Here is a 16,369-nt window from a genome sequence, read left to right as displayed (position 1 = left end):
TCATAAACACAAGTTTTGATCTTTTTAACAAAATAAAGGGATCATAAGCTAGAAAACTTAGATCCAACAAAGTAATGAAGATTCAAAGCTAGAAAGCTTGAATCTTTCATGTTCTTAAAGGATTCAAATCAAAGTTTGAATCTTCAAGATAATACAAGTTCAAGAAGCTAAAAAGCTTGATCCTTGTATGATAATGATGATGTCGATGCTATGAAGAAGAAAAGAAGAAGAAGAAAATTTAAAACTTACACTTTTTAGAGTGAGAAAGACTAGAGAGAGAATTAGAGAGTAAGTGTGTGTAAAATGTGAATGAGATCAAGTGTAAAATGAATGAGATTTGCCTGGTATTTATAGTGGGATGGGGTGGTGGTAGCCGTGGGTTTCAAGGGGGACAAGGGGGACACCTTTTTGCTTTTTGGTTAGTGGTAGTCTAAAGGTGGTGCTAGTTGTTAGGATCCCCTGCAACATTTGTGATTATGGTTAACAAAAATGCTAGTATGTTCCATCTTATAAATGGGTTTTTGTCCTACATTTATATGGGTCATAAACTTATTAAAATTGGGCTAATTAAATAGTCCATTAGCTAGAGTAGGATGGGCTATGTGACAACCCGGAAATTTCCGACCAAATTTAAACTTTAATCTTTATATATTCCCGACACGATAAGCAAAGTTTGTAAGTTGAATCTCAAGAATTTTAAATTGTGTTCATACATTCATTTAACCTCGACCAAATTACGACGATTCACGAACCATTATTTAATTGGATATGAATATGTATAGGTATATGTATATATAACAGTTGAGAATGTTAACAAAATATTAAACGTATAATACTTTATATGAACGTAATTGTTTCGATATAAGTTTAATATATCTATCGACGAGATTATAAGATAATATCAAATGGTTGAGTTATCAAGATTCATTGAGATATGATTTGCGTGTCTCTGTTGAGAGGTCCACTTTGAATTAGAAAACTTTTTCTTTTTAACGGTATTCGGAATAATTGATAAAATAAATTACATATAAGAACAAGGTGTCAATTAACGGGAACTAGACAAGGATTAGTGGAGACTCCTGTTTGATTTTCAATACATGCCTTACAATAATTTTCTCGTAACTATTGATAAGTGAATTACTAGGCTTTAATAATATTTTATCATGAAGAGAAAATAATTGGGATAATGTTCGTCGACAAAGTAAAACCATTTGTCATGTTAAGATGATTTCATACGTACAATTACCCATTTGACTTAACCCTACAACTCATGAATAAACTATAAGTTAATAACTTGAAACCTGTTATGATTTATATATTATTTTACTTTCTTAAACAAAAATGTTTTTCGATATAATAGACTTCTATTATTAAAAACATTTTATAACAATCTCTACTATTATAACCTTTTCAATAAAAATGATTTTTGAATGTAATATAATGTTTTTTATAAACGTTGGTGTAAAAATGAGTTATATCGTTATTAAATTTTAAAATACAAACGTTACGAAAGAATACTTTCTAATATTTAAACGATTTCTAAGTATATAAGTTTTGAATAACATTAGTTTTGAAAAACTATATTAAGTAAATAGTTCAAATTTATATTTCGAAATGAAAATATAAATATATATAACTTAGTCATAAAACGTTCTGACTTAAAATAATATATTTTGATAAACAATGAGTCACTGATTTATAGAAGCAAATGACCACAACGCTCAATTTTATAAATTACATTTTTTATAAGGTAATTTATTGATGAGTAAGTCAAATTATTAATAAGAGTACACGTCGCGTAACGTAAAAGGCTAGTTTTCTAAACGTACAAAAGTGCGCTCGAAAAACCGAAAGTGGTACATGAGTCGAGTGACAACGTACGAGTCATAGGAACAAAAATTACAAGTCAACTATGCACGTGAATATAATATAATATATAATTAATTATATAGATTAAATATATATTTATATATAATTTTAATCATATAGATATCGGTAGTGTAAAATGAAAACTTTGAACTGTAAATGGGGGTAGGTACAAGATATGTTCTTTAAATAGCTCGACTGAATTCAAATCACTCCATCTCTCTCGATCTTTATACACATATATAAATTATTTATATTATTAATATTATTAAGATTAATATTATTAGTATTAATTCTAATATTATTATTAGTAGTATTAGTATTATTATTAGTATTATTATACATAAAATACTACCACGAGGTCATGAGTGGGTTATTTCAAAAATGTATTTTTTATGAGCGGGATATAGCTAAGGAAATTATGAGTTATAGCTATGGAGGTTATGGGTGTAGTTCATGGGTGTGCTCATGAGGTCAATATAGTATTTATCATCTCCGTTGCGTCTATGTAACTTTCCTGCAATATTGAATCTCAATATTGATACGTTCGTGAATCCGAGGCCAACCTTGCACTTGTTCAAAGACGTTATATGTATTTTTACTACGAAATACAATAGGTGAGTTTCATTTGCCTTTTTACCCTTTATATTTTTGGGCTGAGAATACATTCGCAATTTTTATAAATGTTTTACGAAATAGACACAAGTAATCGAAACTACATTATATGGTTGAATGATCGAAGCCGAATATGCCCCTTTTTGCTTGGTAACCTAAGAATTAGTAAACCGATCTGCTAATTGACGCGAATCCTAAAGATAGATCTATCGGGCCCAACAAGCCCCATCCAAAGTACCGGATGCTTTAGTACTTCGAAATTTATATCATGTCCGAAGGAGGATCCCGGAATGATGGGGATATTCTTATATGCATAGTGTTAATGTCGGTTACCAGGTGTTCACCATATGAATGATTTTTGTCTCTATGCATGGGACGTATATTATGAGAACTGGAAATGAAATTCTTGTGGTCTATTAAAATGATGAAAATGAATGATTATGATAAACTAATGAACTCACCAACCTTTTGGTTGACACTTTAAAGCATGTTTATTCTCAGGTATGAAAGAAAACTTCCGCTGTGCATTTGCTCATTTTAGAGATATTACTTGGAGTCATTCATGACATATTTCAAAAGACGTTGCATTCGAGTCGTTGAGTTCATCAAGATTATTATTAAGTCAATTTTAGTTAGATATATTATGAAATGGTATGCATGCCTGTCAACTTTCGATGTAATGAAAGATTGTCTTTTCAAAAACGAATGCAATGTTTGTAAAATGTATCATATAGAGGTCAAGTACCTCGCGATGTAATCAACTGTTGTGAATCATTTATAATCGATATGGACTTCGTCCGGATGGATTAGGACGGGTCCTTTCAGTTGGTATCAGAGCGGTGGTCGTAGCGAACCAGGTCTTGCATTAGTGTGTCTAACTAGTAGTCGTTTGGATGCATTAGTGAGTCTGGACTTCGACCTGGTCTGCATGTCAAAAAGTTTTGCTTATCATTTTGTGTCGAAAATTATCTACTTATCATTCTTAGTCTAAGACACGTCTTGCTGCATTGATTGCATGAATAGTGTATAGACAAAATTCATATCTTAGCGTATCTGTTACTGTAAGCCTTACCTGGCGTATCCCGTAAATTCCTCCATAATCTACGAAACCTTTTGTTCTATATATATGGATATTCTATGTAATTAGAATACCATCCGTTAGCCAGAAAATCATTTCATATCTAAAAATTCTTTATTCAATCGTACGAAATGGAATTCGTCATTAGTTCAAGTCACTCGGATTCCGAAATGGAATCCCACTCAAGCTCCGAAAGCAGTGTGACCGGAATGGATCAACCAATTAGCCATCATTAGTTCTGGATAAATTGGGGATGAATTCGTAGTCGACTTGATCAATGGAGACGAGAAGAAGGTGATTCCTTCCACCCACCAACCAAATTGTCCTCTTGGCGAAGAACCTGAAGCAAATCATACTTCCAAATTTTTTTTTTTAGTTCTCTTTCGTTCTTAAATTTCCAACTCAGTTGCAAACAGACTAATTAGTGTATATAGGTTTTTAACTTTTCCTCAAAGTGATTTGGCTTTAATGATCAAGTTTCCACCTTTATCACAAATTTTAATAAATATATGTTTAATATTCGCCTTTATACTTTACTATTTGGACAATGTGAAACTGAACGTTATAAAGCCTGGTTCGCATTATAACACATGATTACAACAAGAAACTCGAGTAATATTGCATGCTACCAGTGACGGAACTTGAGTGATATTTTTTTTGGGGGGTAAAAATAATTGAATTGAATCCTTTAATAATATTTAAACAAAAAGATGCACTCTATTATGTTGAATGAGTATATAAAATTAGCTACAATTTTCTTATTATTCAACAACAAATTTATTAGTACTATCTTACGTTACGACACATTATGTAATCACTTATGATTTATAAATAATTAAATATAAATATACTCGGTAATACGTTATATAATGGTACTTCATATATGATATGATGTGCCATTAAATTAAGGTGAAATTGAAAAATAGTACTCTAGTTCTCCATAAAGTCAAAAAGAGCAGTGGGTTTCACATATTTCAAGGGGGAAAGAAAAAGAGATAAAAATATGCCCTCCTTTTTTTTTCAACCTTCATTCATAATCTCCATTTTCAATCATTCTTATTTTTTTTCCTTAAGAAAAGTTATCTCTACATATAATCTACTTCAAAATTATTTTAAATAGAACAGTAGTTACTCCAAATCAAGGGGGCGGGTGCCCCTTCTTGCCCTTGATGAGATCCGCCCCTGCATGCTACGTAGATTTAAAAAAAAAATGAAGGTAAAGTACAATAGTATTTTCTTTTTGGCTCCTTTTTCTTTTTCTTTGTTATATTTCTTTATTATTAAAGAAAGAAATTGGGATGAGCGATATCGACATTAACTAACCCATGTAATTATTTTTCAATATTTAAAAGGAGTTGATAATGAGTGATGTTGTCTTATGGACCAAGCTTGTCCAAAAACGATTGATTCAAATTTTCTTTTCAGTTTTTTTTATGGCCCTACCTGAAAAAAAAAAAAAAAACCAATTATTTACTCTGTGGCAAAGTCTAGTTCCTACTTAATAAATAATAAAGAATATTTAATACGAATAATTACTCTCCTTTCCAACTCACCATCTTCTTTAAAATCTAAAACCACTTCTCTTTCCTCAATATCAACAACCATCCCAATCTCTAAACATCAATTTGCTCTACTTTAAGAACTAACTATACATCACCTCCACTACGATTAAACTAGAAATCGCGTACAGATTCCACCAAAACAAATTTCATCCCAATCTCTAAACATCAATTTGCTCCCATGAATTTTTTCCATAAACTTCGCCGGAATCCGGTTTTCGGCTACCTCCTTTAAAATCCGGGCAACAACAAAAAAAATAATAAAAAAAATAATAAAAAATAATAATAATAATAATAATAATATAATAATAATATAATAATAATATAATAATAATAATAATAATGGAATTAGGGAGAGTGCTCATGTTCATGCATCAGAAATTCTTAAAGTTTTTTATTTAATAATATTGAATGCATACAATCAGCAAAAATTACAATACTGAACTTGATGGAATATATAGATAGATTTTAAAAACTTTAAGAATATATTTACAAGTATTAATTTTATTTAATAATATTATTAATATTATTTATATTTTGGGTATTTATAAAAAAAAAAAAAACAACCTAGTGAAATTTTTAATACTTTTTTAATCTTTTCTTTCTTGATCCATGAGCCAGGTTTTTTGGTGTCAGGAAATTTGTTTACCTGTTAATCTCGAATACTCCGTAGTAAACGTTACACGTGTCCTTTTTTTTTATAAGTACTCCGTATATTTATTTTTTTTTAAAGAAAATTCATGGTTAGTAGGAGTTTGGTCCTGTACTTTTTTTTTTCTTTGTTCCTACAACGTCGATAAATCGTTGATGATGAAAATTAAAATTAGAATTTTAATGAATCAAATCCACAGCGTTTCAAATGCATTTTAAATTAAAAGTAAACTTTTAATGCATAAATTAAACGTAAACTTCTAATGTACATCGCTTCTAATAAATTTTAGTGGTGGCTAGACATAGGTTGGAAATGGAGAGAGAGTAATCATGCTGGGTTGCGTACGTCAGAGTATGGGGTCGGATTACTCGCTCTCCCGGGTAGCCTGAATAGAGAGAACCTATTTTTTTTTAATTTTCGACATATTTTGTCTAACGAATTATTTTACGATTTACCGTTTACGAGGTATAAGGTGTTATGTCTTTTAGTCTTTACGTTTCAAGTTTTGCGTTTTAACATTTACGATAAACTCTAGTTTTAAATTTTACGTTTGCGTTTGCAAGTGTGTTAAGTTTACATTAACATTTTCTGTTGTATATTTTATTCTTACGGTTTACATAAACTCATCACACAAAGTTTAATTGTAAACTAAAAAGTAAAATGTAAACGGGAAATTTAAACATAAACATAAATGTATAACATAAAAATGTAAACCCCAAAAGGTTAAGTATAAAATAATTTTATCTTATTAATCTTATCAGTTTACAAAAATGAACTAATTGAGGCGGCATAAGTTAACTATCAACATAGGATGGATGGAGATTTAATTAAAAATTAATTAATAATTTGCAATTTAATATAATTTGTGAATAATAGTAAAGAAGTAATAATAAAAGATGAGACATAATACTGAATTAATCATATGCATTACTTTTTGACCTAGTTGGTTTTTTTTAGGAGCCTTGGTTTATTTATCTGAACCCTATATTTTTATATACGTAAAATTGTAGAGTTAAAGTTAATTATAGGTGTCATGAAACATGATTACTTAATAATATACTCTACATATTATTTATAATTTAATTATAGTGTAATTATTATCTAATTATATTATAATCTATAAAATAGTAAGTTTTAGTCCAAAGAAGTCAAAGTTTGGTCCAAATACATAAAGCCATTGATATTTCCAAGTCTAATTTTTATAAATCCATCAAATTTATTGTTAACTACCAAAAAAAAAAAAAAAAAAAAAAACGAATTGAACAAACTATGAAGAAGGCTGTGGACAAGTCACAAGGACTAAACCTGTAATCAAAGAATCCAAATAATTCGATTTCTGATGAAAATCCTAGAAGATATGTAATATTTTTACGCATTCTACATCCTTACATAAGAATTTTCCTCATTATCCTCCGATATTAAAAATTCTAAGATATTATCGTATCTTTCATTATAAATATCCTCGATATTTCTGAAGATATTTTCATAACTATTCTTATCTGAAATCATTTGTTTCTTCGCACTATCAGTGTTACATCATAAAGGAAACTGTTTAGTTTCTATATTCTGAAAACCTTCGAGTTTAAATTATGAATGTTTTTGAAGTAGTGTTAGGAACTGAAGCATGAGTTAGTATAATATAATGACACTTGATCAACGTGATTATATTAAAGTAAGTCATGCTGAGTTTCTAAATGGAACGTGATGATTCACAGATCATAACGTCATCATGTGCCATGTTACACGACTCTTATATTCTATTTAATCTCTAAAATATCAAGAAAATATTTCTTGATGATTTGGTCTTTTCCAGGGTATTCTGGTAATTTAACAAATCAAGATCTTGCCATTACCATTTCCTTCTTAGAACATTAACAATGTTCATTCCGAAATTTATATCTGCGAATTCTGGGCCATTACAAGCGGTGCTTAATCGCAAGAAGAAGAAACGAAAGGACAAAACTCCGAAATAGAAATTGGGGTATAAATCGCAGCAAATAAAAGATAGCATTAACTGTGGATGACAATGATTATAGAAGACAGAAGCAGAGACATTGAAATATAAGGGAAGATATAAAGCTCAACGACAAACCAGAAATTATAAACCATATATATCGATGCGTATGGCAATATAAAGACACGGGAGAAATAAAAACACCATAAAACCAAGTGTATAGTAGAAGTAAATAGATTCTTCTGGCGACAGATGAAAAAGAAGAATGACAGATATGAAAGTAAGGAGTATATTAAGAATCAGAACTGGATGGAGCATATTGACAAATACTTTAAAGTATGTGCTGAGGGAGAAAGAAGAGAAGGTGTGAGTTGTAAGGAAATGAAGGGAGTGAATTTATAGTAAAATATCCGACAGAACAATCAAAATGGATGATCGCATTTAAAGCGGATCTTAATTTCCTTAATCAAATCCTATTACGAAGATTTTCTCCAAATCTCTTAAACTTGGAAATCAATCCTATCTACGTCAAAAGATATGACGAATCTATAGCTACTCATTTCACTCTTTTGGTAATAGCTTCACTCGTACTCTTCACAAAATCAAATGGTTTTATTCATATTACTCATTGATGATAAAACCCTAATCTTCAGCTTATATGCATCATGAAAACATACTTATTGTCAGCCATGACCATTCCAATCAAATTTCGGGACGAAATTTCTTTAACGGGTAGGTACTGTGACAACCCGGAAATTTCCGACCAAATTTAAACTTTAATCTTTATATATTCCCGACACGATAAGCAAAGTTTGTAAGTTGAATCTCAAGAATTTTAAACTGTGTTCATACATTCATTTAACCTCGACCAAATTACGACGATTCACGAACCATTATTTAATTGGATATGAATATGTATAGGTATATGTATATATAACAGTTGAGAATGTTAACAAAATATTAAACGTATAATACTTTATATGAACGTAATTGTTTCGATATAAGTTTAATATATCTATCGACGAGATTATAAGATAATATCAAATGGTTGAGTTATCAAGATTCATTGAGATATGATTTGCGTGTCTCTGTTGAGAGGTCCACTTTGAATTAGAAAACTTTTTCTTTTTAACGGTATTCGGAATAATTGATAAAATAAATTACATATAAGAACAAGGTGTCAATTAACGGGAACTAGACAAGGATTAGTGGAGACTCCTGTTTGATTTTCAATACATGCCTTACAATAATTTTCTCGTAACTATTGATAAGTGAATTACTAGGCTTTAATAATATTTTATCATGAAGAGAAAATAATTGGGATAATGTTCGTCGACAAAGTAAAACCATTTGTCATGTTAAGATGATTTCATACGTACAATTACCCATTTGACTTAACCCTACAACTCATGAATAAACTATAAGTTAATAACTTGAAACCTGTTATGATTTATATATTATTTTACTTTCTTAAACAAAAATGTTTTTCGATATAATAGACTTCTATTATTAAAAACATTTTATAACAATCTCTACTATTATAACCTTTTCAATAAAAATGATTTTTGAATGTAATATAATGTTTTTTATAAACGTTGGTGTAAAAATGAGTTATATCGTTATTAAATTTTAAAATACAAACGTTACGAAAGAATACTTTCTAATATTTAAACGATTTCTAAGTATATAAGTTTTGAATAACATTAGTTTTGAAAAACTATATTAAGTAAATAGTTCAAATTTATATTTCGAAATGAAAATATAAATATATATAACTTAGTCATAAAACGTTCTGACTTAAAATAATATATTTTGATAAACAATGAGTCACTGATTTATAGAAGCAAATGACCACAACGCTCAATTTTATAAATTACATTTTTTATAAGGTAATTTATTGATGAGTAAGTCAAATTATTAATAAGAGTACACGTCGCGTAACGTAAAAGGCTAGTTTTCTAAACGTACAAAAGTGCGCTCGAAAAACCGAAAGTGGTACATGAGTCGAGTGACAACGTACGAGTCATAGGAACAAAAATTACAAGTCAACTATGCACGTGAATATAATATAATATATAATTAATTATATAGATTAAATATATATTTATATATAATTTTAATCATATAGATATCGGTAGTGTAAAATGAAAACTTTGAACTGTAAATGGGGGTAGGTACAAGATATGTTCTTTAAATAGCTCGACTGAATTCAAATCACTCCATCTCTCTCGATCTTTATACACATATATAAATTATTTATATTATTAATATTATTAAGATTAATATTATTAGTATTAATTCTAATATTATTATTAGTAGTATTAGTATTATTATTAGTATTATTATACATAAAATACTACCACGAGGTCATGAGTGGGTTATTTCAAAAATGTATTTTTTATGAGCGGGATATAGCTAAGGAAATTATGAGTTATAGCTATGGAGGTTATGGGTGTAGTTCATGGGTGTGCTCATGAGGTCAATATAGTATTTATCATCTCCGTTGCGTCTATGTAACTTTCCTGCAATATTGAATCTCAATATTGATACGTTCGTGAATCCGAGGCCAACCTTGCACTTGTTCAAAGACGTTATATGTATTTTTACTACGAAATACAATAGGTGAGTTTCATTTGCCTTTTTACCCTTTATATTTTTGGGCTGAGAATACATGCGCAATTTTTATAAATGTTTTACGAAATAGACACAAGTAATCGAAACTACATTATATGGTTGAATGATCGAAGCCGAATATGCCCCTTTTTGCTTGGTAACCTAAGAATTAGTAAACCGATCTGCTAATTGACGCGAATCCTAAAGATAGATCTATCGGGCCCAACAAGCCCCATCCAAAGTACCGGATGCTTTAGTACTTCGAAATTTATATCATGTCCGAAGGAGGATCCCGGAATGATGGGGATATTCTTATATGCATAGTGTTAATGTCGGTTACCAGGTGTTCACCATATGAATGATTTTTGTCTCTATGCATGGGACGTATATTATGAGAACTGGAAATGAAATTCTTGTGGTCTATTAAAATGATGAAAATGAATGATTATGATAAACTAATGAACTCACCAACCTTTTGGTTGACACTTTAAAGCATGTTTATTCTCAGGTATGAAAGAAAACTTCCGCTGTGCATTTGCTCATTTTAGAGATATTACTTGGAGTCATTCATGACATATTTCAAAAGACGTTGCATTCGAGTCGTTGAGTTCATCAAGATTATTATTAAGTCAATTTTAGTTAGATATATTATGAAATGGTATGCATGCCTGTCAACTTTCGATGTAATGAAAGATTGTCTTTTCAAAAACGAATGCAATGTTTGTAAAATGTATCATATAGAGGTCAAGTACCTCGCGATGTAATCAACTGTTGTGAATCATTTATAATCGATATGGACTTCGTCCGGATGGATTAGGACGGGTCCTTTCAGGCTAAAGTCCAACAAGGTAGAAAGTCTAATAAGACTAACTAGTGAGCATAAGTAAATTACTAAGCGTAATTAAGCAACCAAAAACCCAAGTAATTGTTATTAGGAAATAACAATTAGTATTACGTAGTCGTAATATTCCAATTACGACAAAAGTTAAACGTGTACCAAAACACATAGCTCGTTCTAAACGTCAAGTGACACTAATGGTCATAAAAGCATTCGGGGATCAAGTTAAGTAACTAAGTACTTAATGGCACGTTGTATGGTATGAACGAAAGTAGTTAATCATGAAATGAGATCCCGGAATATAAACCAACACAGTACGCAAAAATACGCAGTTTTGCAGAAAGTAACAAGCACAAAAGTAAGTCGAAAAAGTCGGGTCGTTACAGAAAACATAATGGAAATAAAAAGAATTTAATGAAAATTAACAATATTTTTATTTGATACACTACATCTAAAAACAAAAATAAGTCAATTAGAAAGAAATACTATGTTATTTCAATGTAGAATATAATGTTTATTGTTATTGTTTATAAATAAGTCGAGCATCCTTTAATTTCAGATTCTAGCTCTGCCTCTGACAATGAACTTGACGATAGAAACTTCCAAATTAAGCGACGTTCAATATTTTTCATTTTTGTACTCTTTAGTGTTATATTCAGTACATTAATATTTATCTACATCCGTTGGATGTGCCGATCCTAATCGTCATCTTCTGCCACGTTGTCGCATCATTTACAAATTTTCAATAAGCCAAATGGGTTGGATTTGGAAGTTATTAATATCCATTCGATCACACTACGCCAATGGACGTCCTTGTCAGTAGAAGAGATTGAGTGGTGCATATGTCTAAGAGTGTTTGACGAAGGTGATGAAGTGAACGTGTTGCCAAAATGTAACCATACTTATCATTGTGAATTTGTTGATAAGTGGCTCTCAACTCATTCCAGCTGTCTTATTTGCAGAGCTGTGATCCTGGTTAACTCACATGTTTGACTCGGTTAATATATTTATTTATTTAGTTTGTTATGTTATGGATGAAAATGAAAATAATCATGTGTATATTCAACTTTTTTAATGGATAATGGATACCTCATGAAGTTTAGATTTAGCTAGTTATTTATTATTGGTGATGTTGTTTAAGATTTGTTAATGACTTGATGTTGATAACCTTAATATTGGCTAAAAAGTCACGTTTTCACCCTGGTATTGAGGCCCAAAAACGATAAAATTCCAAGTTTTATCGCAAAAATACTCGCTTTGTCGGAAGAAATTGAAGATCAAGTGATTACAAAGCCGGTGCAAAAAGAATCAAGAGAATCGGAGCTAAAACGAAGATTCTATACCGAAAATGATGAAAGACAAGTTATGACCCCGGAAATCAAGTTACGATCCAGCAAAACATAAGACCAGGGCAGGCCATACGGCTTGCCATCCGGCTTGCCATACGGCCTGCCATGTATGGATACGACATGCCATGCATCCGGGCATAACAAACGGGCTGCCCTGCCATATGGGCAGGCCATACGGCTTGCCATCTGACTTGCCATACGACCTGCTAGCCGTATGCAGGAAAAAATCCAACTCTATTTAAAGGGCATTTGTCATCCATTTTTACACACACTCCAATTCACTTCTCTCTCTCTCTCTCTCTCTCTCTCTCTCTCTTTCTACAATACTAGTCATACTTTCAAGGTCTTCGACTCCGTGAGGGAAACCTAGTACCCGGAGAAGAACGCCAAAGATTGTATTAGGAGCGGTCTGGAGTTTGAAGTTGTCACTTTTGTATTCGGAACTCGTTTAATCTACTGGTACTTCTATCCTTTGTCTTTATATAATGTCTTTCATCATTATGCTTTGTGATATTGTTACCATGATTAGCGAGTAGTTATCTTTAGTGTATGCTGTGATGTAGTCAGTTATAATGCTGAAATAATATTATGGTTTGTGTATGTTGTCAAGATGCTTTCCGATTGTGGTTTAAACTAAATCGCTTTTCCAACTAATAGAACGTAGTTATCGCCTCTGTTATTGGGAAGTCGCGAACCCCTATTCAGAGTACACTATCTGTGTCACCCCTTGGTAAGAGAAGTCTATCGGATACAACGTAAGTTTAACTGAGGCACACCGGTTATAGTAAGTCCACCGAGCCTTGGATTCCAACTGAGGACTCTTTCGTAGTGAAACATCTAACTAGGCCCCTAGTATATTGTCGGTCCTAGACCATGCTAGTGTAGTCACCAAGCATATAAACTTCGTACGTGCACGCTGAAACACAACGGTTGTTGTAAGCTGTACCTCTGCTAAGTAAGGCCACGGAACCTGGTCAGTACTGATTAGTACACTTCACCATAACGCGACCTCAAGCATTGCACCCCGCTTGAGGGATTCTTAGTTAATTAAAGAACTGTTTGTTTAAACATATAAAGGATTGGACCGTTAGGATAACCGAACGTGTTCATGAAAGTCAAATTGACTTGGCCATGGTGTCCTTTATGGTTGAACTATTTTAAATGGCCTAACTATCTTTTTAAACCCAATCATCAACGAAAGCATCGAAACACATCACGTCTCTCAGATATGGTATACATTGTATTCTATTATGCTTAAGAAAGTTTAGACCTTTGTGGAATGTTAATACGTCACCCAACCGAGTCACTCAATTGAATGAGTCGTCTGAACGTGTATGCCTGTAGTCAGACTGCACGGGCGTCGGGGATAAGGGACGTTGCTGTCTATTCAAAATCTTCAATCCTAACATATTACCCAGTGACATGTCTTATGACAGGGGCGTTAGGACTAGTGTAATGAATACAAGGTCACTACCTATTCATGAGCCAGCATTCCATAATCTCGGCAAAGTAACTGACGAAACCATAGTATGCACTTGTTTTAACCTTATATGAATTACAAATTTTATCGCATTTATTTTATTTTATCTTATAAACTAGAAAAATCCAAAATTAGGTAATATACCACTACTCCTCCACTTTAGGATTATCTTACGCTTTAGTTATAGGTTCGATTCTACTGATGTCTTAAAAATACGACCCTAGGTCATACTTCCCTTACTCACCATAATAAGGAGTAGTACGATTTAGGCCCCGCTAAATATAAATTTAAAACTATTGCTCTCACTTCTCGATAGCTGATTCTGACGCCTTGCGGCCTAACGACACCGCATAAATAAAACCGTATGTTTCGGTCATATCAAGGTAGAACAAGTTTTTGGCGCCGCTGTCGGGGAACTAGTATCAGACAATACTGCTTTTAACAAAGAAAAAAATGTTTGTTTTGTTTTTGTTAGTTTTTTTTTCCTCAACTCCGGTCCGATTTTTTTTTTTTTTATTTTTTTGTGATTTCTCCTTTTCGGACTGCAGGGGAGTGTTAGATAATATGTAAGGTCCAAGTCCAATATGTATTATGAGCTTAGTGTCCATTAAGGTTTGATTAGGTTTGCAGTCTTACTCTATAAATAGGTTTAGTATTATCAATAATATGCACGGGGTTTACATTGTATTACGCAAACTGGGTCCACCAACCAATTGCGACGATACTTTTTGAGAATGTCGCGACAAATGAATTTTCGAATTTTCATTTTCATGTTCTTTCTATTTAAAATCTGGTCAAACGTTAAAAGTTCAATTGCGGATACTTTTATGCGCCGCAAATAGCTGTCGTTATATTTTTACGCGCTGAAATTTTCCTTCCAATCTAGTTTCCGCTTGTTTTTCCCTCCTTAAATGACACTATCGAGGCATGTCGCCGCATATAGTACGTCGCAAAAGGTATGTGGATATTTTTACAGCTTCTATATAATCAAGAACCAAATACATAATAACAATACTAATACTAATAATACTAATTTAAAAATGGAAATGGTTAGATGTCAATGTGGTCAACTTGCTGCTATCCAGACGTTGTGGTAGGATTGAAATCGAGGTCGACGATTCTATGGTTGTCATAATCATCCGGTATTGAAAAATTAATTTCAGTTTATATTTATGATCAGTAACGATATATTATATCGTCAACTAATTTCTTTTTAGGTGATTGGATTGGCTGGCATGATCCACCCGTGGGTAATAGGGCTATTCAAATTATACCTGAATTGTTGAGGACAAAGAATAATCTTGAAGCTGAACTCAAAATTTCACAAGATCAAGTTAGGAAGACGAAGCTGATGTTAGTAGTTGGGTAGTATTTGTGTTGTTTTTCGTTTTAGTGTTAAGTTATTCAATTTAATTAGTTATTTTCAGTTTCCGTTTGTGTAACGCTGTATTGTCTATTAGTTGAATGAAATTGTATGTAATTTTGTATTTTCTATCATTTGAATGAAAATGTGTAGTTAATTTCAGTTTCTAACAAATTTATTGTAATTAAAACATACTTTAATAAAAGCATCGCATGTCATACAAAGTTTCTACGAGAAATATTAAATAAAGGCTTCAACTACAAGCATCCGACCTAGTATACGAAGCTATTAAAGAAACAAACTACTAATTAACGACGAGCAAGACAACGAACATCCGACCTAGTGGACGAAGTTTCTGAATCTGAGCTCGATGCTACCAAAGTTTCAGCAACGAATGCCATGTTGATAGGCTCCGTAGTTATCGGATATCGTCCCACAACACCTTCAATGACACACCAATGCTTGCAAATAGTCGATTCTGGAACGCTTCGTACGAAAGAGGTCTTGTTTCTGCATAATGAAGCTGATTTATTCGAGAAGCGACCAAACAAGCAATATTTACTTCAATATTGTGAGTTACACACCAGTGAAGTCATCGACAAACGAGTGACATTTGGGTCACGGTAGTACATGTTACTCCTAATAATTGGATTTCTTACAGCATTTCCAGGACAGAGATATTCGTCAAGAATGCACGTACAAGGTACGACACATAAAGTAGAGTCATTTGATGTTTTGAAAAATTCTGAGGAAGAGTTTCAAGATCTTCACCGGGATAACAGTAATTAGTACCATCAAACATACGCCTAGTAATTTGATAACTAAAATTGAATTGCAAGATCGACAACATTGTGCGTACCGTTTGGTATTATTGAAGCATGTTTGGATTTATAAACTTTTAGCAGTAAAATTCTAGAATAAGAACTAATCAATTGTAAAATTATAAACAAAAAATCCAAAAAATTCAAGAACTTTAATAAAAGGAACAAATCATCAAAAGGA

This window comes from Rutidosis leptorrhynchoides, chromosome 3 (genome assembly GCF_046630445.1).
Source record: "Rutidosis leptorrhynchoides isolate AG116_Rl617_1_P2 chromosome 3, CSIRO_AGI_Rlap_v1, whole genome shotgun sequence".
Lineage (NCBI taxonomy): Eukaryota > Viridiplantae > Streptophyta > Magnoliopsida > Asterales > Asteraceae > Rutidosis > Rutidosis leptorrhynchoides.
Note: the sequence above shows the minus strand (reverse complement) of the source record.